Genomic DNA, 25,440 nt, shown 5'->3' with positions numbered 1-25,440 from the left:
TCTCTCCTTTTCTTCTCTGTTCTTCCTTCAGGATGACTAATTTGGAGAGTGGGGGCCCTCTGAGACCACTTACCTGCCCAGGCTTCTAAGACCTACTTGAGAAGGTGCCTAAGGTGGGGGCACCTTCAGCTATTCGAGAGGGTGCCTGTGGCCTCTGTGGTCAGAGCAAGTTTGGTGTCACGAATTTTATTGGCTTTCCATGTAAACCAGTTAGATCAAGCCTCTTTCTCTCCCTTTTTGCTATTCTTTCACCAATGCCGTCCTCCTGAGGGAATCCCTGGATCCAACTGGGACAGGACCCCGGTAGCAGAGTAAAACTTTCAGAACCCAGAGTGTGCAGATTGCTATAAAGTTAAAGAGAAAGATCTCCTGGAGAAAGGAATAACTACCCATTCCAGTATTCCTGGGACTTTTCTGGTGGCTCAGATAGTAAAGAATCTGCCTGCAATGCGGGAAATGTGAGTTTGATCCCTGGATGGGAACGATTCCCTGGAGAAAAGATTGGATACCCATGCCAGTATTCTTGCCTGGAGAATTCCATGGACAGAGGAGCCTGGCTGGCCACAGTTCACGGGGTCACAAAGAGTCAGATAGGACTGAGTGACTAACACTTTCACTTTCGAAAAGAAAAGGAACACCTGGGCTTCTGAGGGTCTAGTAACTTGTAAGTGTAGGTTCAGATCTAGGTGACACAGGCAGTCTATTCCCAAGTCTAAGATGCAGTGGAAGGTGTGGATTTGGCCAGTGTCCAAAGCTCAGGTGAACTATTAGGAAAAAGTTTCAAAAGTGATTGGCACTGGCCACACTTGCCCTCTGTGACAGTCTGCACTCTGTCTGTGGCGTATGTTTCTAAATAAATCCACTTCTACTTCTAAAAGAGACACACTTTATCTCTCACTGAATTCTTTCTGCATTCAGCCATCAAGAACCCGAGCTTCATTAGGTCCTGAAACCAGCCCATAGCTGATATGGCTTGAAGAAATATGTGGAAGAGGATATCAAAAGTCTCAGATATACAACTTCTCCATGGGCAGTTATTTCATTTAATGAATCTATTTTTCAGAGCTGACTTGGGCTTCCCTGGTGGCTCAGTGATCAGGAATTCACCTGCCAAAGCAGGAGGCACAGGTTTGCTCCCTGATCCTAGAGAATCTGGCATGCCACAGAGCAAATAAGCCCATGTGCCAGAACTATTGAACCTGTGCTCTAGAGCTCAGGGCATGCAACTACTGAAACCTGTGCTCCCTAGAGCCCATGCTCCTCAACAAGGGAATCCTGCACTCTGCAACTAGAGGGTTGTCCCCGCTCACCATAAGTAGAGAAAAGCCCACACACCAATGAAGACCCAGCATAGCCAAAAATAAATAAATAAATTAAAAATTTGTTGGGACTTAGGGATCAGTTGAGGGAATTGCTATGCAGAAAATATGTTCAGTTCAGTTCAGTTTCTAAGTCATGTCCAACTCTTTGTGACCCCATGGACTGCAGCACACCAGGCTTCCCTGTCCATCACCAACTCCTGAAGTCTACTCAAACTCATGTCCATTGCGTCAGTGATGCCATCCAACCATCTCATCATCTGTCATTCCCTTTTCCTCCTGTTTCAGTCTTTCCCAGAATCAGGGTCTTTTCCAGTGGTCAGTTCTTCACATCAGATGGCCAAAGTATTGGAGTTTCAGCTTCAGCATCAGTCCTTCCAATGAATATAAGGACTGATTACCTTTAGGAATGACTGATTGGATCTCCTTGCAGTCCAAGGGACTCTCAAGAGTCTTCTCCAACACCACAGTTCAAAACATCAGTTCTTCAGTGCTCAGCTTTCTTTATAGTCTAACTCTCACATCCACACATGACTACTGGAAAAACCATAGCCTTGACTAGACAGATCTTTGTTGGCAATAATCTCTCTGCTTTTTAATATGCAGAGGCATAGCTTTTCTTCCAAGGAGCAAGCATCTTTTAATTTCATGGCTGCAGTCACCATCTGCAGTGATTTGGGAGCCCCCCAAAATAAAGTCTGTCACTGTTTCCATTGTTTTCCCATCTATTTGCCATGAAGTGATGGGACTGAATGCTAGGATCTTAGTTTTCTGAATGTTGAATTTTAAGCCAACTTTTTCACTGTCCTCTTTCACTTTCATCAAGAGGCTCTTAGTTCTTCGCTTTCTGCCACAAGGGTGGTGTCATCTGCGTATGTAGGTTATTGATATTTCTCCTGGCAGTCTTGATTCCAGCTTGTGCTTCATGCAGCCTGGCATTTCCCATGATGTACTCTGCATAGAAATTAAATAAGCTGGGTAACAATATACAGCCTTGACATACTTGTTTCTCAGTGTGGAACCAGCTTGTTGTTCTATGTCCAGTCCTAACTGTTGCTTCCTGACCTGTATACAGATTTCTCAAGAGGCAAGTCAGGTGGTCTGGTATTCCCATCTCTTTCAGAATTTCCCACAGTTTATTGTGATCCACACAGTCAAGGGTTTGGTGTAGTCAATAAAGCAGAAGTAGATGTTTTTCTGAAACTCTCTTGCTTTTTTGATGATCCTACAGATGTTGGCAATTTGATCTCTGGTTCCTCTGCCTTTCTAAATCCAATTTGAACATCTGGGTATTCATGGTTCATATACTGTTGAAGCCTGGCTTGGAGGACTTTGAGCATTACTTTGCTAGCGTGTGAGATAAGTGCAATCATGCATTAGTTTGAACATTCTTTGGCATTGCCTTTCTTTGTGATTGGAGTGAAAATTAACCTTTTCCAGTTCTGTGGCCACCGCTGTTTTCCAAATTTGCTGGCATATTGAATACAGCACTTTAAAGTATCATCTTTTAGGATTTGAAATAGCTCAACTGGAATTCCGTCACCTCTACTAGCTTTGTTTGTAGTGATGCTTCCTAAGGCCCGCTTGAGTTCACATTCCGGGATGTCTGGTTCTAGGTGAGTGATCACACCTTTGTGGTTATCTGGGTCCTGAAAATCTTTTTTGTATAGTTATTCTGTGTATTCATGCCACTCTTTTAAATACTTTCTGCTTTTGTTAGGTCCATACCATTTCTGTCCTTTACTGTGCTCATCTTTGCATGAAATGTTCCCTTGATATCTCTAATTTTTGAAGAGATCTCTAGTCTTTCCCATTCTATTCTCTTCCTCTGTTTCTTTGCACTGTTCCTGAGGAGGGCTTTCTTCCTCACTTCATGGCATATTTGTTGGGGCTAAGGGGAAGCAGTGAGAGATTTTGATGGGCTCCAAAATCACTGCTGCCGGTGACTGCAGTCATGAAATTTAAAGACACTTGCTCCTTGAAAGTGTCACGCGAGTGTATGTTCCTCGGTTCTTTGTCTCGTCACAACAAAGATTTGGAGCAACGGACATTAAAGCCCTCAGTGCATGACAGCTCTCAGGTCTTGGACAAATCATGTTACAGCTCTTAGGCAAATCAGTGTTACAGCTCTATTTTATTTAGAAGATAGCAGGAGAGTGAGAGAGAGAGAGAGAGAGAGAGAGAGAGAGAGAAAGAGAGAGAGAAAGAGAAAGAGAGAGAGAAAAGAGCGCACGCACGCGCGCGACAGAGTCCGAGACAAAGTGCTTTGGCTCCGTCTTTTATATGTTTTTTCCTCCACCTGGGCCTGCCCTATGCAAATTGGGCTTAGCCAGGAGTGCTGTTTGTTCTGTTTGTTCTGACTGAAGTCTTCACTCTGGTCCTCGGACCTTCCTTTGACCTTCTTTGTCTTTTAGCCACCGCCATTTTGGACTCCTTTTCCCTATTCTACCTACCTAACAAAAGGAAGCTATGACAAATCTAGACAGTGCATTAAAAAGCAGCGACATCACTTTGCCAATGAAGGTCCACATAATCAAAGCTGTGGTTTTTTCAGTGGTCATGTTATGGAGGTGAGAGTTGGACCATGAAGTAGGCTGAGCACCAAAGAACTGATACTTTGATACTGTGGTGCTGAAGACTCTTAAGAATCCCTTGGACTGCAAGGAGATTGAAAGTTTGTAGCTAGGAACCAGGAGCTACACCACGATTTGTAACTTTTGGAGGATAGGATATCGATCCGGGGTCAGAGATGAGGCTTTATCTCATGAAACTTTTGTGTAATAAAGTTTTATTAAAGTATAAAGGGATAGAGGAAGCTTCTGACATAGACATCAGAAGGGAGTAGAAAGAGTGCCCCCCTTGCTAGCTTTTAGCAAAGAGTTATATATCTGTTAAAGAATCACCTCAAAACTGAGAGAGTTCCATCAGGCCCTTCTCCCACAACATGCATTTTGAGATAGCCTGGGCACAAGGTGAGTCATTCCCAGCCATGAAACAATGGACATGAATCTTAAAGGCAGCTTTTCAAGCAAATGCAGAGTTTCATTAGCATAGCTTAAGAGAACATTTCCATGAGTAAGACACACTGGTTTGTTCAGCCTTTAGTGGTTCAAGGTTTGAGTCTTAGGCAGAACTGACTTGAAAAAAGGCAGATCCTAAGGCAAATATGTAGTTCATTAACACAGCTTAAGAAAAACATTTCCATAAGAGAAATGCATTGGTTAGCGTAAGGTTTAAGAAAAGTTAAGTTCAGATGGAACCAGGTGTAGTCATGACAACGCAGAATTTTAAAAGAAACCTCCTTTTAATTTTGTATAGAGAAGGAAACAAAAATGTCTGTCACTTGAGTTTGTTTCCTCCTGCTGCTTTAGAGAGAAAAAAAGTCTGACACTTGTAGTCTATTTCCTTTGCTTGGGGACCTCTAGCCTTCCTGCCTGTTACTCTCTCAAGACCAAACCAGTCAATCCTAAAAGAAATCAACTCTGAATATTCATTGGAAGGACTGTTGCTGAAGCTGAAGCTCCAATACTTTGGCCACCTTATGCAAAGAGCTGACACATTGGAAAAGACACTGATGCTGGGAAAGATTGAAGGCAGGAGGAGAAGGGAGTGGCAGAGGATGAGATGGTTAGACAGCATCATAACTCACGGACATGAATTTGAGCAAATTCCAGAAGATAGTGGAGGACAGAGGAGCCTGGCATGCTTCTGTTCATGAGGTTGCAAAAAGTCAAGCATGACTTAGAGACTAAACAACAACAGCAACAACAAAATTATAGAGCCAGAATCAGAGGTACCCTGGTACATAAAGCTACATTTTGGAGAGTGTCTATTGTCGTGGTCTGTGCGTGGGTTGGAAAAGAATTTCCAGACATGAGGCAGAATAAGAGGAGAATAAAGTTTATTAGAGTGGGAGATGCTATTAGAACAGTGGGCCAGCCAAAGGGAGAACCGATGTCGAAAAGGAGTCCTTAGTCCACTTTTATACCCAGGGTACAAGGAGCAGGATAGGGGTCTTGGGGGTCATTTGCTGATTGGATGAGGCATGTACACTGGTTGGGAGAAGAGTAAGGGAAATACCTTCTCACTGTATGGGGTAGGAGGGGAGACAGGCTCAGGAGGACCTGAAATCTGTTAATAGTTACAACATGGGGGAGGGAAGGATGGTAAGGGTCTGATTTTTCCGTTCTTGCATTCCAAGACCCTCCTTGGTTTCATCTGGTCTTTCATCCTTGGGTCACCTTATTCCTTCCTCTATTTTTAGGGGCAATTCTTTGGCCCCTTTTGATACCCTACTCATGTCTAACTATCTACCTATTTCCCTTCTCAGGCCTTTGGGAACCCAATCTCAAAGGAAAAGGGGCAATAACCATTCTCACTTCTTCAGGCTGTACAGGGGTGTCGTTGGGCTCTGGGTTCTCTTTGCCTGCTCTCTGTCAGGTGATTTATGGAGGGAGACGAGAGTTCACAGAAGGATAAGTCAGCTTGTTTCAGCATTGTCTGGGTGTTGGCTAGGGACTATTCTTGTACTACCACTTGGAAATTTGTTGTATTCTAGAAGAAACAGACTTAACAAGAAAGTTAAAGATACATGGCCCAAAGATTAATAGAAGTAGAAAATCGCTGAGGAGGTAGCCTCAGGAGAACCAGGACTAGACATTGCTTTGTGAGATTAGTGTTTCTCTAGGTATGAGAAGATGCAAGAATTTGGGCTCATAAAATCTTTATCTCAAAACATATGACTTTCTGAAGGCTTGTTCTTCCAGGTTTTTCCCAGAACACAGAGTGCCTTATTTCTGATCTCCAAGCTGAACTCCTTTCAAGGGGTCTTGAAGGTCAGCAGCCTGCAGTGGTAATGATTTAATCTTTGTAGAGGCAACTGGCAAGTGCCAACTTCTAGTCAGTAAGGCCCCTTCAGAGCCACATATTTGACCATGCGTTGGAGCATTTCATGACCATTGTGTCCCGTGGTGCTGGGAAGGCTCATTCCCAGGTCTAACGAAGATTCCATTGACAGGCCACTCAATGTATTGTTACTAGACCAGACCTTGCAAGTAGCAAAAGTCTCTGGACCATACCTGTCTTACTAGCCTCTTGGTCCTGGAAAATATTCCCTCTTGTTGCTTTTCCCATATCTAGAGTTACTTTATTACAGTCATTGATCTCATATGGTACTGCATATTAGCATTTTATCATAGGCTCAGTCACACATTTGGTAACATAAGAAACAATCTTCTGAAACAAGCGACATAGAAAATAATATAGCTAGCAGTTATTAGTAAGGTCACAAGCAAGAATTTAAGTCAAGAACTTTCATTAGCTATAGCACAGTATACCCCAGGTCATCCGGCTTAGGTAAATGATTATAGCCAGGTGTTAATCTCCCGGTTGTACATCATGGGGCATCTGACCTTTATCCAAAGACTGGTTACTGAGATAAGCTTTAGAAGCAAACTTAGAGTGTCCTTTTAAATAACTTAGTTAAACCTTTTAGCAATAACAACAAGGAACTAGCTCAGAAGTGAGTTGCTGTAAACACAGACCTTAATTAACAAAATTAGAACTTAATAGTAAGTGAAACACAATTTTTTGGTCAGTATGAAGGCATTAACCATGTAGCCAGGGTAGGCTTTAATCCATCAAATAAGAATGAGATTTGTCAGGGAGCCCAGGAAAGCCAAGCGGCCGTCTTGGATTTCCCATAGCCATGACTCTTTGATTTACAGCTATTGTTCACCCATTTTTAATTCCCTGATTTAGGAGCAGACCATGCCATGTTTTAAGGATGTCAGGATAGCAAAAGTCTAACCATGAGGGGTTATTTTTGTAGAAGCAGAATGAGCCTTGTCTACATGTACCATAATCTTAAATAATGCTTATTTACTTTACCAAAGTAACAAAAGATTTAAACAAAAAATATAAATCACTTAAAGGCAAAGAAATTCAAAATCTGTTATTGAAAGCTTCATTCTAAGAAAACTTTGTTCTCTTAACTTTGAGAGTAGACTAAATTCCAGCCTGGTACCAGCTTACCAGATAACAAACAAACAAAATTTGTTTATTGGTTAACCTTAGAAAGGTCTTTTCCATACATCTTGAAGTAGCAATATTCTTGCAAAGGCATCAGAATGAAACCATAGAAGGCATGTTTAAAATCTGATTAAATTGCAATTGACAAAGTAACCTGGTCATTGCTGTGACTTGTAACACTTTAATATGTTAACTAGAATTATAACTGGCAACATTTTACCAGGACATATCAGATTTTCATGAATTTCACATAATTTCTGGGATATCTATATTAGTAACATCAACCATACGATATAACCTGAGAAGATTCATCACTCTTCTAACAATACTCCCCGTGTAATTAAACATGTCAAATGAACTCTCTTTGGGATGTCTCAGGGGCCCTTTGAAGCATCCCAAAGTTAGCTAGAAGTCAAGATATTTAGGAAGTTTTGTCAATAAATATCAAAAGGGTTTATAACAGTCAGGTAGGATCATATAAGTCACCGTGAAACATAATCATTCGCTTAGCCAAAGTTAACAAAAGATTTCAAAGGTAAACATAGAACAGATCACTTCAGAGGTAAAGGAACTTAAAATCTATTATCAAAGGCAGTTCAACATCTCAAGAAAACTTGTATTATGTGCAAAATTCTTTTCTGGGAGTCCACTTTTCATGAAACCTCCTTATGACTTTCTGTACCCATTCCTTTGTTTTCCTATCCTGAAACAGCCACCTGTACGTCAGAACTACTTCTTTTTCCCTTCATAAAATGCAGTTTCACTCCTCATACCTTCTTTATTAACAAAATATACATCCTACTTTCCTTAAGCAACCAAAACCTGACCTTTATATTAGCATTCTATAGATTGGTGAACATAAAATTTAGAAATGATAATTTCTAAAAAAAATTTGCTTTCTTATAGAGAACATCTCAGGATGGCACCAAACGCTGTTCATTAATACTCAAAAATCTCTTTAGTTTCTGTGTAAGAGGAAGTTAGTGTTAAGTAGTGAATTTTCAGAATCTTACTTTATTTGGAAATGACCTAGGTATTCAATAAACTTTCATCACTTAGTTTAGCACAATGTTAGTAATTCATGTTACCAAAATCTGGAGAGACTATTTTAGACAGACATTTTTAAAGTATAATTATTTTGAATAGTTTATCTAAAAGCTCATGTCTCATTTACATTTTTTAGGATTTTTTTTTTCTAGAGGTACTTTTCTTGTTGACACACTTGTAACAGATATAACAATATAGCAATATTTAACTTATAATAAACTTATTATAATATAATGTATAATAATATAATATAAACCTATTTAACTTATAATAAACCTATTGTAATATAATATACAATACATAATAATATAATATAATATAAACCTGTTTAATTTATAATAAAACTTGGCACAATGAAAATATTATGCTTAATATTAATTAATGACTCTTAGACACTCATAGCTCAGTTGGTAAAGACTCTTCCTGCAGTGCAGGAGACCAGGGTTCGATTCCTGGATCAGGAAATCTCCTGGAGGAGGGCACGGCAACCCACTCCAGTATTCTTGCCTGGAGAATCCCTGGACAGAGGAGCCTGGCAGGCTACAGTCCATGGGGTCACAGGAGTCAGTCATGACTGAGCGACTAAACTACCACCACCACCAGACATGTCTATATTAGATTATCAAGCAAACATTAACACTAGATATTTAATATTAAATATTTCCCAGTTCAAGTGAATCTGAAATTCATTTAGGATAATTTTGTTGTTGTTGTTTAGAACTGTTTGATTTGTAAGTGCTTACTTTTCTTTAGGCCAATTAAATAAGAACTCATTTACAACTTCAGCAATATTATCAAAAAACAAAAGACACATACTGAGACATACATAAATCGAGACAGACAGACAGACAGATTCTCGTAGTTTTCTGCCTGAGATTTAAAATATTTCTTTGGCCTTGTTTTTTTGGCTTGAAGTTCTAATTTGCCCAAGGCTGAGGTCTCAGGCAAAGTGGGCAGTGTATTTCAAGGATATGGAAAGGGTTAACTTTAAAGCTTTTCCCTAGGCAGGCTTTTTAAACAAGCTAGTTGTTTTTGATTGCATATGCAAAAAAGAACTGGTTTTGTGGTTTCCAAGAAAAAAAATGTCATTTTAACATTTCTTTCTGGAGTCTAAAGAATATCAGGGCCATCAAATCATCTTCTTTTCTGTAGTCATAGTTTTATACCTGAATTATAGACCCAATAGTGTTCAAATTGATCTGATATCAGGGGCAGATCAGCTGATAAAAATCTTGGATTGTCCCTCTGGTGGGAAGTGAGACCTTTGGCCCATCAGAAGAATCTGAAGGGTTAAGGGAATTTGCTGGAGTGGGGGAAGCTTGGTTCATCCCCACCCTGAGAGATAGGAAGAAGTTAGAAGGGAATTCTTTAGAATGTTTGGAAAGTTTTGATCCCACATGTCAGTTCAGTCACTCAGGTGTGTCCAACTCTTTGTGACCCCATGGACTGTAGCATGCCAGTCTTCACTGTCCATCACCAACTCCCAGAGCTTGCTCAAACTCATGCCCATCAAGTCAGTGATGCCATCCAACCATTTCATCCTCTCTTGTCCCCTTCTCCTGCCTTCAATCTTTCCCAGCATCAGGGTATTTTCAAATGACTTAGTTCTTCCAATTAGGTGGCCAAACTATTGGAGTTTCAGCTTCAGCATCAGTCCTTCCGGTGACTATTCAGAACTGATTTCCTTTAGGATTGACTGGTTGGAGCTCCTTGCAGTCCAAGGGGCTCGCAAGAGTTTTCTCCAACACCACAATTCAAAAGCATCAATTCTTCAGCACTCAGCTTTCTTTATAGTCTAACTCTCACATCAATACAAGCCTACTGGAAAAACCACAGCCTTGACTAGATGAACCTTTGTTGGCAAAGTAATGTCTCTGCTTTTTAATATGTTGTCTAGGTTGGTCATAACTTTCCTTCCAAGGAGCAAGCATCTTTTAATTTCATGACTGCACTCACCATCTGCTGTGATTTTGGAGCCCAAGAAAATAAAGTCTGTCACTATTTCCACTGTTTCCCCATCTATTTGCCATGAAGTGATAGGACCAGATGCCATGATCTTTATTTTCTGAATGTTGAGTTTTAAGCCAACTTTTTCACTCTCCTCTTTCACTTCCATCAAGAGGGCTCTTTCGTTCTTCTTTGCTTTCTGCCATATGGGTGGTGTCACCTGCATATCTGGGTTATTGGTATTTCTTCTGGGAGTCTTGATTCCTGCTTGTGCTTCATCCAGCCTGAATTTGGCTTGATGTACTCTGCATGTAAGTTAAATGAGCAGGGTGACAATGTACAGCCTTGATGTACCTCTTTCCCAATTTGGAACCAGCCTGTTGTTCCATGTCTGGTTCTAACTGTTGCTTCTTGACCTGCATATAGATTCCCTAGGAAGCAGGTAAGGTGGTCTGGTATTCCCATCTCTTCAGGAATTTTCCACAGTTTGTTGTGATCCACAGAGTCAAAGACTTTGGCGTGGTAGGCTGCAGTCCATAAGGTCCCTAACAGTCAGACACAACTGAGCGAATTCACTTTCACTTTTCACTTTCATGCACTGGAGAAGGAAATGGCAACCCACTCCAGTGTTCTTGCTTGGAGAATCTCAGGGACAGAGGAGCCTGGTAGGAGGCCATTTATGGGGTCGCACAGAGTCAGACACGACTGAAGCAACTTAGCAGCAGCAGCAGATGTTTTTCTGGTATTCTCTTGCTTTTTCGATGATGAAAAAGTGGAACTATGAGCCATGCCGGGTATGGCCACCCAAGATGGGTGGGTCATGGTGGAGAGTTCTGACAAAACGTGGTCCAGTGGAGAAGGGAATGGCAAACCACGTTGTATTCTTGCCTTGAGAACCCCATGAATAGTATGAAAAGGCCAAAAGATATGATACTGAAAGATGAACTCCTCAGGTCGGTAGGTGCCCAATATGCTACTGGAGAAGAGTGGAGAAATAATTCCAGAAAGAATGAAGAGAAGGAGCCAAAGTGAAAACAATGCCCAGTTGCGGATGTGACTGGTTGATGGAACTAAAATCCGATGCTGTAAAGAACCATATTGCATAGGAACCTGGAATGTTAAGTCCATGAATCAAGGTAAATTGGAAGTGGTCAAACAGGAGGTGGCAAGAGTGAACATTAGCATTTAGGAATCAGTGAACTAAAATGGACTGGAATGGGTGAATTCGATCCCTCAGATTTTGCAAAATAGGAGAAAGACCTGGACCAAAGGGAACCTCAGAATCCTTTCCTAGAGATCATGTGGATATGAAAGGTCGAGTAGGGGTCATCTGGAAATCTGATGGAGAGAAAGAGAGAGGGACAGGAGATAGGGAGGCAACAGAAAGACACATGTGGTATGAATCCCTCAAATCTGGATTCTGACTGAGGGCTTTGAAGGAATGAACATAAGGAAATTCTGAGTCCTTTCTCTGTTTTTGGCAAAGCTACTGTGCTCTTCAGAGGCCACTTTTTGGGGGTTCTCCCAGTTTGTATTTGGGCCATGCCTTTTGCAGGGTCAAAATTTTCCAGTTTCTGAGACTGTAGCCAAGGAGTGAGTCTGAGAAAGGCTTCCAGGACATACCAGAACCCACTCTTAGCTTACCTGACATAGAATGGGGGTACTGAGAGAAAGTTGTCCCTTTGGTCCCAGTGATCTCTCCATGTGACTAATAGCACACAATGGCCAACCGTCCCAACAGTCACATCCGCAGTGAGAGGTGACCCCTGAGAACCATGTGCTAAGGCACCATGTGACCCCAGCAGACAGACATTCCTGGGTGACTCACCATTTGGTGATTCCCTGAAACATGGAAGGCACTCTTGGGATGGCTCAGAGGTAATATCTAGGCTCCATAAATTAATCCAGACAGAAAAGAGAAGTGAAAGTGACAGGGAAGAAGGCTGAGGAATCCGCCTTACTATCCTATTGGGGAGGCATGGCCAGGGGACAATCGTCTCTGTTTTGCTTCAACCACTATGTTCCTGACGGAGTGCATGGAAGTTGTCTTGCTGGGGCTGAATGCCCTTGTGGCCTGATCCATTCCATGTCCCCCTTATCCTCACACAGGAGTCCTCATGTGGCAGGCACCCTAATTGCTTTTAAGTGCCTGACCTGTGCCCATGCAATATTGGTTGGCCTAGTCCTCAGTTAGAAAGGAGTCTAAAGGAGAGACCCTTACCCATTTGGGTGGCAGCTACTGGGGCACAGTGAGCAGTGGGGCCTTTGGAACACACCAGAGGGTAACCCTGGCCAGAGTTCCTCAGTTGCTTCTATAGCACTTGCCAGTTTGTAGAGGGTCCCTATGAGAATGGAGAAGTGAGGAGGTGGGGGAGGAGACCCCAAGTCCCCCTATGGGCCATCAAAAATGTCATGGACCAAGTGAGGATTGGAAAAGAATTTCCAGAAATGAGGCAGAATTAGAGGAGAATAAAGTTTATTAGAGTGGGAGATGCTGTTAGAACAGTGGGCCAGCTCAAGGCAGAACTGACGTTGAACAGGGGTCTTTAGTCCATTTTTATACTCAGGGTACAAGGAGTGAGATAGGTGTCTTGTGGGTCATTTGCTGATTGGATGAGACATGTGTACTGGCTGTGGGAAGAGTAAGGCAAATACCTTCTCACTGTGTAGGGTAGGAGGGGAGACAGGTTATACTGCTCAGGAGGACCTGAAATCTGTTAATAGTTACAACATGGGGAGGGAAGGATGATAAGGGTCTGGTTTTTCAGTTGCTGCATTCCAAGACCCTCTTTGGTTTTATCTGCTCTTTCATCCTTGGGTCACCACGTTCTTCCCTCTATTTTAGGACCAATTCTTTGGCCCCCTTTGGCAAGCCTCAGGTATGGGATGTGTTATTTTCTTCCTTCCTGCCGTCCACAGGTGGACAGGGTTCTGAACAAAGGCACTTTAGTTTAACGATCAGGCAGAGGGGCAGGATTCTCTGAAGCAAATCATTCTGTATGATTATAATAACAAAATCAATGAAAGCAAGTCAAAGAAACAGTTCCATAATGGAGTCAGAATTGGCTTCCATGATTTACTTATTGAGAGGGTAAGGGAAGTTGGTTTAATTATTGTGAGGACTATCAAATCTGAAATCCATAGGGAAGGGCAAGCTGGCAGATTCTATTTCTTTTGATGGCTTCATTTTTAGGGTTGAAATAACTTAGAATAGCACTTTCTAGAAAATACAGCAACCTATGCTGCTGATGCTGCTAAGTCACTTCAGTCGTGTCCGACTCTGTGTGACCCCATAGACGGCAGCCCGCCAGGCTCCCCCGTCCCTGGGATTCTCCAGGCAAGAACACTGGAGTGGGTTGCCATTTCCTTCTCCAATGCATGAAAGTGAAAAGTGAAAATGAAGTTGCTCAGTCGTGTCCGACCCTCAGCGACCACATGGACTGCAGCCTTCCAGGCTCCTCCATCCATGGGATTTTCCAGGCAGGAGTACTGGAGTGGGGTGCCATTGCCTTCTCCTACAGCAACCTATTTAATTTTATAATTTTGAGAGCTTTATTTAAGCAAAAGGCTATCGCAGAAAAGATTTGAGAGCTTTATTTAAGCAAGAGGCTATCATAGAACTAATATTCCTTGGAATCATACTTCGAGAATTAATAGCTTGTGATCATTTAAACTAAGAGCTTTAACACCCACCGTTTAACTATAAAGTGGGCTTGTCAGGTGGTGCTAGTGGTAAAGAACCCACTTGCCAATGCAGCAGATGTAAGAGACATGGGTTTGATCCTTGAGTTGGGAAGATCCCCTGGGGGAGGGCATGGCAATCCACTCTAATATTGTTGCCTGGAGAGTTCTATGAACAGAGGAGCCTGGTGAGTTTCAGTCCCTGGGGGCACAAAGAGTTGGACACAACTGAAGCAACTTAGCATAGCATACATACATTTACTATAACTCTTTGGTCACACTGCTGTTGATTTTACTTCTTTAATCATAAACCTGTAACTGGTCCTCATCATGAAGTATATGTATCGTGATGTTTTGGTCTAGATAAATAAGAAAAGAGTGAGTTTGTTTAGGAAAAGTTGCCTTGGATTTGTTGAGTCAAAAGACTGGGACTCTAGTTCCAGTTCTGGCATCTAGTAAATGTGTGACTTTGGGAAATATTAAAAGTCTGATAACAATATAAATAATCAAAGCCTTACTTTACTCATCTGTAAAATAGGAATTAAGGATATTGATAGCTTTAACATGAAACAATAGGTATTAAGGCATGTGGAATTATGAACAGTGAAATACAGACATAATTATCATAGAATTAAGTACTTTACATAAATTCATTACAGTCGTAGAATTAAAAATTTTTTTTCTATGTTGGTTTTCAACTGTTTCATGAAGTTTATATAAATGCAGAAATTCTCTGGAGTTTCTGTAACAGGTTTTGGGTTATTATTTTTTTTTTAAAGAATAAATGATCAGATTGTGTTTAACAAACCAAAATAAAAAATAGTACATTGTTTTGCTGGGACTATTAATAGACTGTAATGAAGTATCACACATTGATTGCCTTAAATGACTGAAGTTTATTATATCACAGTTCTGGGTGCAAGAATTGTGATACTGAGGTGTGGCAGGGCTATGTTCTTTTTGAAGGTGCTGGGGAGGAATCTGTTCCAAGTTTCTCTCCTAGCAGCTGGTATTTTGTTAGCAATCTTGTGCATTCCTTGGCTGTGGAAGCAGACTTCAGACTTCACATGGCATTCTCCTTGTGCCTATGTGGATGTCTAAATTTCTCCCCCTCCCCCCACCCTTTTTAGGGTCAACAGTCTTACTGTACTAGGGATGCACTGTACTCCATCTTTAATGACACCTGCAATGAACCTATTTCCAAACAAAGTCACATTCAGAGGTCCTGGAGGTAAGGGCTTTCAATACGTGAATTTAGGAAAGGTGGTGAGGGAGATACAGTTTAACCCATAACCTAGAGTATATGAAGAAGGAAATGGGAATCACACAAATACACAGTTTTTATGTAATTATTTTGAGGAGTTTATGAAAGAAGAGTATAGAGGAGGATTTAGGGTAGGTAGAAAATTGTATTGTTTTGATTTTTAAGGTGGACAAGATTTTGAAAAACATAAGGTTTGTGGGAAAAATCTTGAGGAAAGTCTGAGAGGAACAACTGAAGGATTGAAGTCCAGAGAGCCCAGTACAGAATGAATGGAGATAAAGATTGGTTGGTGTTCCTGTGAAGAAAGGGAAATACTTCTGTTAATAACACAGTGAGAGAGGAGTAATGGGGAGGTGGAGATTTAGGTTTGTTGTATTTATTATTGCAAAGATGAGATAATTGTCTTCTAATTGATTATTATTATTAATATTATTTTCAAAGTGGGAACACGGTCATATATTGAGTAAAGGTGGGAGTAGATTTGGAAGTTTAATGAAGGTAGATTTTTTTAATGAATGAGAGGATTACTTGATAGTGCTGGTGTCCAAGTTGTGATAGGTAAATCATACAAGTAAAGAGGAACCATCTGCTCACATGTGTGGATTTCTATAGCATGTTTAACTGCCAGTATGAGAGATAGGTAATTAGATTTATCCATATTTGGATGTGTTTTTCCAAGTACATGTGATATAAGGGCAATGAGGCCAGGGATTTTTACTCATTAGTAAGATAATACCTAAAATTATTAACCATGGTAACCACAAAGGAGAGGGTGGGAAGTAAAGTCAAGAGGTACTGAGGATTCAGGAGAAATTGGAAGACCCTAAATGAGACTGACACACTGGAGTAGCTGAGCAAGCAAGTACAGGACTTTACATTTACTGTTTCATCTGAATATTCAACTGTGGAAGTCATCTGCCACCATCCTTAAAGGGAGGGTGATTGAGTTAGTATTGGATTCAGTCACAACAGACAAAAATACAACATACAAATGGTTTAAAGATATAAAATTTATTTCTTACTGGAAGTAATTCAGAAAGTGAGCATATAGTAGTTTCATAAAGCTGTCAAAACTCTAGACTCATTCTATTAATATCTTTTCTGTCTGTATCATATTACATGGTCAGAGATGTTCTTAGAGATCCATCCATCATGGCACATTCCAGCCATCCAAATAATTAGAGAAAAGAAGAAAATCACATAATTTTCCTTTAAGAACACATTCCAGAGATCATACTGAATATTGTTGTTTAGTTGACAAGCTGTGCCCAACTTTTCACAACCCCACAGACTGTAGCACTCCACGCTTCCTTGTCCCTCACCATCTCCCAGAGTTTGCCCAAGTTCATGTCCACTGAATCAGTGTTGCCATCCAACCACTTCATCCTCTGTCATCCTCTTCTCCTCTACCCTCAATTTTTCCCAGGATCAGGGTCTTTTCCAAAGAGTCATACAGAATAATTCATCTTAAAATGCACTGGTCATAATTTAGTCACATTCAGCAGGGGATGCGAGGAAATCTAATCTTTGTACTAGGCTGTCATAGGCATAGTGATAAGAAGAGGGACCTATAACTTAGGAAGAAGGGAGAATTAATATGGGAGACAACCATCAGTCTGTGTATCAGAGCTTCAACTGAGAATAAGTCAGTAAAGGAGGAAGAAAAAAAATTTGTGTCTAGTGGGGAGAACTGTAATCATCATGGAAGGTTAGGCATATGAATTACAGCATCATTGTGTTCTAGTCCACCTGGACAATGGTCAGAGGGCCTGAGTCAGAGGACCAAAGTCTAAAAAGTGGTCTTAGGCCACCATAAAATGCTTGTTTGGAAAATGTGTAGATGTGGGATCCATCTGTCATGTTATAGAAAGATACATCTCCAGCCTTATAATCAACGAATACTCCCACCCTACAGAGTTTTTCTTTTAGAGTAAGAGAAGTTTCTGGGGATGTGAGGCCCCAGTACTCCCCGTCATAGAGCCTAATGGCCCAGAAACCATTCTGCGGTGACACTGTGACCCTCCCCTTCCTTGCTACATTATTCCTACAAACTCCCAGGTCCCAGGAATGTGTGTCCTGAACCTCCACCTCCCAGAAGTATCTCTCTGAGCTGACGTGTAGCTGACCAAGCACACAGGGAATGGAGACAAATCTCTCTGGGCAGCTGGGAAGTTCCTGACATGGTTCTTGCCATGTTACTCTTCTCCCCTCTTCAGACAGGAAGAGGGCAGGATGGGCAGTGGCTGCATCCAGAGTCAGATTTACTGCAAAGACAAGGGATCATCAAGTTTCTGGGAGGGTCTCAGTAGGCTTAGGCCACAGTCTCCCTTCCGTGAGGGCTCCTCTGGCCCTGGGAAGATCCAGTTCACCTCCCTCACCCATCCTCCCTGGGACTACCCCACAAGGAGCTGGGTCTCTCTTGGATCATTACAGACTTACCAGTCTGGAACTCTTCTTTCCTCCAGTCTGCAAAGAGCAAATGAACATAAGAATCCATCATCTGACAGATAGAGCTTCCTGTCTGTCCAGCATACTATGGTAATAAACGTCTTAATTGAAGAATAACAGCAACAAAAAAAGAAAAGAAAAACCAACCTCTTTTTATACACTTGAACCTCTTTTTACAAGATGCTAAATTATGTATGACTTGAAGACCTGTGCCAATGCTATGCTCTCCTCATCCAAAATTCATATAGGACAAATATTTGCAATCTATTTGGGATGTTTGAAAGGAAATACAGGATATGATGGGTCTGAACAAATAACTTATTGTTCACTTTAGATTCTTCAAATTTTAGCAGATGATAACCATTCTACCTTCACTCAAATCACAATGTTATATGCAACTAAAAATAATAAAGCTGTTAAGATGTAATGTTCCAAACACATTATTATCTGTTAGAATAATGAGCAATCTACTGAATTCATGGAATAAAGCCTTGGAGTTTCCTTGATTTTCAGCAAACCATTTTGCACACAGTAGGGTGTTCATTTAAAATATCTTTGATAATAGAATTTTCTTCATCAGAGTCCATGTTGCTTACCAGCATATAATGGTATTTCCCTCCATGCTGCAAATGAACAAAATAGAAAAAACAACTTTTATTCTTGCATGTCTTCTTTGTCTTTTTTGTTATGTTAAAAGCAAATATAAGAAATATTTGTCTTTGTCCTATTTCTTCTATTGAATCCTTTGAACTTTCTCTTTATATCCTATATCCTTATATTCCAATTTCAAACATGGTGATAAAATTACCAGGTGAAGGATAGATAGAAGTATAGAAAAAACAAAGGTGGCAGGGATAGAAGCATGAAGGAAGGAGCAGAGATGGAAAGAAGGAAAGGGGAGAGGAAGGATTACATGCTGAGTCATCATTAGTGGCTTCACTTCAGAGAGAATTTATTAAAGCATTGATATTTATAAAGATAATGCTTCCAGTGCTGTTTTGCTTACACTAAACATTTTTTAAAAAAATATTTTTGCATTCTATCCCACTAGCATAGGGGCAGAACCTAAGAAAAACAGAACAGTGAAGGTGTCTGAGAGATAATCATTACTCACCAGACTTGAATTGAGCCTTCTTCCTCTCTGAAAGAAAATACACAATCATGCATGTATATAAACAAATTTTCTTAACATCATGAAGAAGATGCAAGTAATGCCATACATCTGTCAATATTTGTGTCTGAAACTTGCTAAGTAATGTCCATTTCAAAAGCAATGAAAGAAATGTGTAAAGTTCATTCCATCTGGAAACTTCACTATAGTTTGAAGAATATAATCAGATATGAATGGACATAAAGATTTAATAATTCTTGTAGTAGGATACTAAAAATAATGTAGAATTATTTTAGAAAATAGCCATAGAATTTACATATAAAATATCAATGAAGTTTATTTGAGTGACTGAAAAATGTATGTTCAAGACCCTGAAGAAAGAGAAATTTGTTGAATTAGCTATTAAATAGTTAACATAAAAATGAATAAACAGTAATAGTTTTGCTTGGAAAGAAAAAGTGATGCAAATTCATGTAAAAATATTTATATACCTTAGATTACTGGAGATTATGGTCAAGCAAAGTGTATCAAGATTACACTTGACATTAGTATATGCAAAGTGTTTGAAAGGTCAACAAAGGAAGAACTTATTCAGCAGCTTTGGAGTCTGAACACTATTCTTAAGTTGAAAGAATATAATATATAAAAAATGGGGACTCCATCTCAGAGCACATGAGAAAAACCAAAGTTAAAAGAAACTTTCTATTGAATGGAAATAACAACATTCTTCTTAGCTTAATCCCTTTGATCTCACCAATCTTTTTTTTTCCACCAACCTTATAATGAAGTCATGGTAATCACCAGAAAGATAAAATAAAAAGGAAGATTAAAAACTAGAGGAGGGAATTAAGAGACTTAATACAGGAGGAGTTCATGAAGCCAAAAAGAAAATGGATAAGGTAATTTGAAATTCACAAGAAGGCAAAGGAAAGACAGGAGTATGTAAGAGGCGAATGTCATAAGAGGAAAACTATATCTAGGAAATAAATCTTTTTAAAAAAGTCACAGGAAAAGAGACACAGATGTATAGAACAGCCTTTTGGACTCTGTGGGAGAGGGTGAGGGTGGGATGAGTTGAGAGAATGGTATTGAAACATGTATATTATCATATGTGAAATGAATCACCAGTCCAGGTTCGATGAATGAGACAGGGTGCTCGGGGCTGGTGCATTGGGATGACCCAGAGGGATGGGAGGGAGGGAGGTGGGAGGGGGGTTCAGGATGGGGAACACATGTACACCCGTGGTGGATTCATGTCAAATTTTTTTTTAATTAAAAAAAAAAAGTCACAAAGCTTACCAATTTCTTTCTTGAATTGTTCTGAAAAATATAATGGAAAAACTCAGGTAGATTTCAAGGAAAACCAATACAGAAAATAAAATAAGAGGAAAAATATATATAGGAAATAAATCTTTTTAAAAGGTCATAAAACTTACCATTTTCTTTCTTGAGTTGTTCTGAAAAATATAATGGAAAAACTCATGTAAATTCCAAGGAAAGCCAATACAGAAAATAAAATAAGAGGAAAAAACATGTCTAGGAAATAAATCTTTTTAAAAGGTCATAAAACTTACCATTTTCTTTCTTGAGTTGTTCTGAAAAATATAATGGAAAACCTCATGCCAATTTCAAGGAAAAGCAATATAGTATATGAAAGTGAAAATAAAATTCCACTGCTCAGTAAATAGATAAGATGAATGTAATTAGAAAAAAAAAAAAACCAAAGAAACAAAAAGTCCTGAAAAATACCAAGGAAACAAGTATTTTTATCTTGGGTAGAATGGAAGATTTGTTCTTGCAGAGAAAAAAATCTTAACCTGACATTTTGGTAAGCAATGAATATTGCTCACCATGAAGCCATCAGAACCCGAGAGTGGATTCAGGATGGAGAAAAACAGGATACTGGCCCAGTAGTTATGATGCATGTCAAAGGAATAATTTCGGTGAGCCCAGACACTTATATCTTATCACACATAGAAAGGCATTAACATCATTAACTTGAGATGCCTGTTTCGTTCTTTTTAAAATTATTCTCAGAGGTAATCTTGATGTGTTTCTACTACAGTTCCCCCCCTCCCCCCAGTAAAAACTTCAAGATATCTTGAATCCTTTCTTACCTCTCTGGAAGAGTTCCTCAGAACTCTCTGGGATCCTGTCTCCCAGATTGTAGTCCTGAGTAAGGTCCCCAGATAAAACATAACTTGAAACTTTAAGCTTGTGCATTTGTTTTTCAGTCAATAATTTTGGTTTGGTGACCAACAAAGGAACCAAAAACATACTTCTCTCCTTCACCTGAACTCCATGAGGATCTCTAGCTTTGTCACTAGCAGAAGTTCGTTTGTGCCCATCTGCCTCCTCAGAGAGTCCAGATGATTCTGGGTGGATCTTGGATCTCCCATTTTACTGATGAGCCTGAGTTTTAGTCTGTGGTGTTAAATCTCTGTCTGAAATTTAGTGTCAAGAAGAGATGCCTGGGTGAATGTAGTGGGAATTCTTGATAATGTACTTTCACAGCCCTGAGAAATTTCATAGAATTGCACCTGGAAAAACAGCATATATTAAGAAACTGTGTTTTTCTTAAGAATAATCTTCTTGTTACAAACCCCAAGGGTGAACCCGGAAGGGAGTATGACTGGGATCATGAAAGTATGGACTTTGGAACACCGGGTTGGCATCAGGCATGAACATTGCCTACGCAGTTGCTAATTGTTCCTGAGACTAGCCCAGATGGGAACAGCCTGGGGTAAAAACAAGGAGATCTGGACTATGTCAGTGTAGTGTGTTGGGAAAGATAAGATCAAATAAAGTCTTGTAGTCTGCAATTAGCAACAAAAGCTGGACTCAGAGTGGACTCTGCATCTCAGTCCAGTAGAGGCTGCAGGTCTTCTGACCCATTGCTCCAGATTTTGTGTTCTGTCTTCATTATCATCACTTGTTCCCAGACCATTAGGTCAACAGGTAAAAGACACTGAGAAACTTTTGCTCAGTTGAAAGACACTGAGAGGTTTATCCTCAGTTGAGACACATTGGGACGATTTTGTTGTGTATGTACAGCATTTATACTTACAAGTACTTGCTTTGTTGTGAATTAAAAGACATTTCACCCTAAAAATGGGCAAAATGAGGCTCTTTTGACATCACTTCATGGGAAATAGATGGGGAAACAGTGTCAGACTTTATTTTTTTGGGCTGCAAAATCACTGCAGATGGTGACTGCAGCCATGAAATTAAAAGACGCTTACTCCTTGGAAGAAAAGTTATGACCAATCTAGATAGCATGTTGAAAAGCAGAGACATTACTTTGCCAACAAAGGTCTGTTTAGTCAAAGCTATGGTTTTTCCAGTGGTCATGTATGGATGTGAGAGTTGGACTGTGAAGGAAGCTGAGTACCGAAAAATTGATGCTTTTGAACTGTGGTGTTGGAGAAGACTCTTGAGAGTCCCTTGGACTGCAAGGAGATCCAACCAGTCCATTCTAAAGGAGATCAGCCCTGGGTGTCCTTTGGAAGGAATGATGCTCAAGCTGAAACTCCAGTACATTGGCCACCCCATGCGAAGAGTTGACTCATTGGAAAAGACTCTGATGCTGGGAGGGATTGGGGGCAGGAGGAGAAGGGGAGGACAGAGGATGAGATGGCTAGATGGCATCACTGACTCGATGGACATGAGTCTGAGTGAACTCTGGCAGTTGGTGATGGACAGGCAAGCCTGGCGTGCTGCGATTCATGGGCTCCCAAAGAGTCGGACGTGACTGAGTGACTGAACTGAACTGAACTGACATACCAAAAGTATATTTTTGCATGCACAGATAAAAAAGACCTTGCTTGTTGGAACATCTTTTCAGAATTCTGACTTTAAAGGGGGAAAAAAAAAAACCTTTTCTATGGGCGAACTTGCACTTTTGTCCTTGTGTCTTTGCGATGTAAATGTTTTACCTCCTCTTCTCAGATTTTTTTCTGTGTTTTGAGGGTGTGTTCTCTGCATACCAAGGTAACATATTGGTGGGAGCCAGCACGGGAGTTCCCACCCATGACAAGGTCATGTGGGAGAGCCCTGATGGGCAAGGCGAGTCAGGGCTCAAGGGCGCAATGCCCCCCCCCCCCCCCCCCATCCCCAACGGATCTGCCTGAACATCTACCCCAAAACCAGAATCTGTCTGTTTTACTATATTATGACTTTTACCAACTCCTCTGACATTAACAGGGGCTATCTCCGACCACCTTTCTCTGAAGAAAATCAACTTAAAACTCTAGTTAATAAGTCTCCTGGGCATAATAGGAGTGTTTCAATTCAAACCCCTCTGATGACTTTCTAGTTTGCCTGACAGGTTTGTTTGGACTCCTGCAGCTACGCATGTGATTGTTCACAGCCTCCCAACCACGAAAGGCACAGGAAGCTTAAGATATTCTAACAATGCAGAGCTTCTCAGTGTTAAAATTCTTAGAATAAGACTAGTAGAAGATTTCTTTGTTGAGCTAATGCTTGCTGCCAAGTTTCCATATCCCTTACCTACTGTGTCCCTGGGAGTGTATTGATTAATATAGTTGGTATATAGAACTGTAAGTAGTAGCTTTGATGTTTGTAACCTTGGACCCTTGAGTTAATTCTTTTCTTGTTATAGCCCACCACACTTTTGCCTTATAGGAATGCAACTTTATCTAATGCTTTTGGAGGGTGGCACCTGACTTTAGAATAATCACCTTTAGAGAAAAATAAGTTTTCTGAAGAAAGGGTCATAAAATGTTAACAGGCCTCCTGGCCAGGAGATGATGTAAGTCACCTAAAGCTTTTGCATATGATAAGTTTGCAGAAAGAAAGCCTGGCTTCGATAAGGATCAAGGACTGCTGACCTTGCATGACTCCACCCCTCCCCCCATTATCCTCTATGCACAACTTAAAGTGTAAAAACTACTTTGGAAAATAAAGTGTGGGCCTTGCTCACCGAAGCTTGGTCTCCCCATGTTGTTCTTTCTCTTTCCTTTTCCTTTTCAGGCTGATTCCCTGGAGTGCAGGGGCCCTCTGTGTTCACTTTCCTGCCTGGGCTTCTGAGACCCACTCGAGAAGGTGCCTAAGGTGGGGCACCTTCAGCTATTGAGTGGGCGCTTGCAGCCTACATGAACAGAGCAAGTCCCATGCTGGGGCTTTATTGGCTTTCTGAGTAAACTAAGGAATATCAGCCTCTTTTCTCTCCTCTATTTTCTTAACTGCAAAATTCTTTCCTTATCTCTTTCTCTATTTCTCTCAATCGCCAACACCGTCCTCCCGAGGGAATCCCTGGATCCAACCGGGGCTGGACCCCGGTAACATATGGTCTATATATATGGCAGCCCGTCAAATAGACTAGAATTCCGAGCAACCTTTTTGTCTGGTTATGACAACTCTTGGTAAATAATCTGCTGGCAGTGCAGGAAACCTGGCTTCAATCCCTGGGTCAGAAGATCTCCTGGAGAAGAGAATGGCTATCCACTCCAGTATTCTTGTCTGGAGAATTTCATGGACAGAGGAGCCTGGCAGGATATAGTCCATGGGGTCACATCAGACATGACTGAGCAACTCTCAGTCATGCCAACTCTCAGAGCATGCCAATTTTGAGGGAATTTGTCATAAGGGTCCCTAACTATAAGGCCTTTGCCATCTTCTCCTTCAGTGCACTGCCTGTACAATGAAGGCCCTTTACTTTCTTAGACTATTTTTGGAAGTAAACATTTTAGATCTTGTGAAGACTACATCGTTGCTCTCTCTTGTGGGGACACCTTTAGTGTCTGATTGGCTTGAGTTGCTATTAAGGTACTACTCATCAATGGCCAGATAATAGAGTCAACTTTGATATGCTCTGGCTAATAACTCAAGGACTAGATGAATACCCAGAACAATTTCTAGCCAGGTTAACAGAAGTCCAGAAAAATATACAAGATTAGACCCCACTTCCACAGAGGGCACCACTGTCCTTAATACCCATTTTATCTCCCAATAGTCCCCAGACATCCTAAAGAAACTAAAAAGCAGAAGAAGCTCCTAAACCTTCCAACAAGACCTTTTAAATTTAGCTTTTCAGATTTTCAATAACCAGGAAGAACAGGCAAAGCTAGAGGAGGCCCAATGAGATCAGGCCAAATACCACCTTTTAGCCTCCGCCCTCCATGGGTCCAAACCTCCATCAATCAACAAAGACAAGAAGCCACCTGCCTTGCTTCAAATGTGGCAAAGAAGGCCACTGAGCCATTCTTGTGTAGACCTGAGGCTCTCTCCAGGTCAGTGTACCAGCTGTGGCATAAAGGGACATTGGAAGGTCAAGTTCCCAAATTCCCCTCTAGGGATCAGACATCCCCTCCTGGTCCTGAGCATGAATCCTCTGACCCAGCTCTGCCTAGCTTCCTCAGGCTTTCCGCTGAAGACTGAAGGTGCCCAGCGCTCCAGGCCCCAACTCTCATCACGTCTACTGAACCCAGAGTAACTCTCACAGTGGAGGTAAGCCAATCTCCTTTCTCATCAACACGTGGGCCACTTACTCTGCTATGCCTGCCTACTCTGGAAAAACCAAGGCTTCTCAGGTCTCTGTTATGCGGGTTGACTGTTTAATGTTTATGCCATGA

General features: G+C 40.9%; 1 long non-coding RNA gene across 1 annotated transcript; it reads right to left on the bottom strand.

The window, feature by feature from the left end:
• Positions 1-16,316: 16,316 nt before the first annotated feature.
• Positions 16,317-18,878, bottom strand: LOC139178885 (uncharacterized). Its single transcript, XR_011563312.1, has 4 exons — positions 18,851-18,878; positions 18,333-18,359; positions 17,728-17,754; positions 16,317-17,552 (listed from the first exon to the last, which is right to left on the bottom strand). It is a non-coding gene; the product is annotated as an uncharacterized lncRNA (long non-coding RNA).
• Positions 18,879-25,440: the final 6,562 nt, after the last annotated feature.

Source organism: Bos indicus, chromosome 23 (assembly GCF_029378745.1).
Source record: "Bos indicus isolate NIAB-ARS_2022 breed Sahiwal x Tharparkar chromosome 23, NIAB-ARS_B.indTharparkar_mat_pri_1.0, whole genome shotgun sequence".
Lineage (NCBI taxonomy): Eukaryota > Metazoa > Chordata > Mammalia > Artiodactyla > Bovidae > Bos > Bos indicus.
This window is presented reverse-complemented; position numbering and strand designations above follow the sequence as displayed.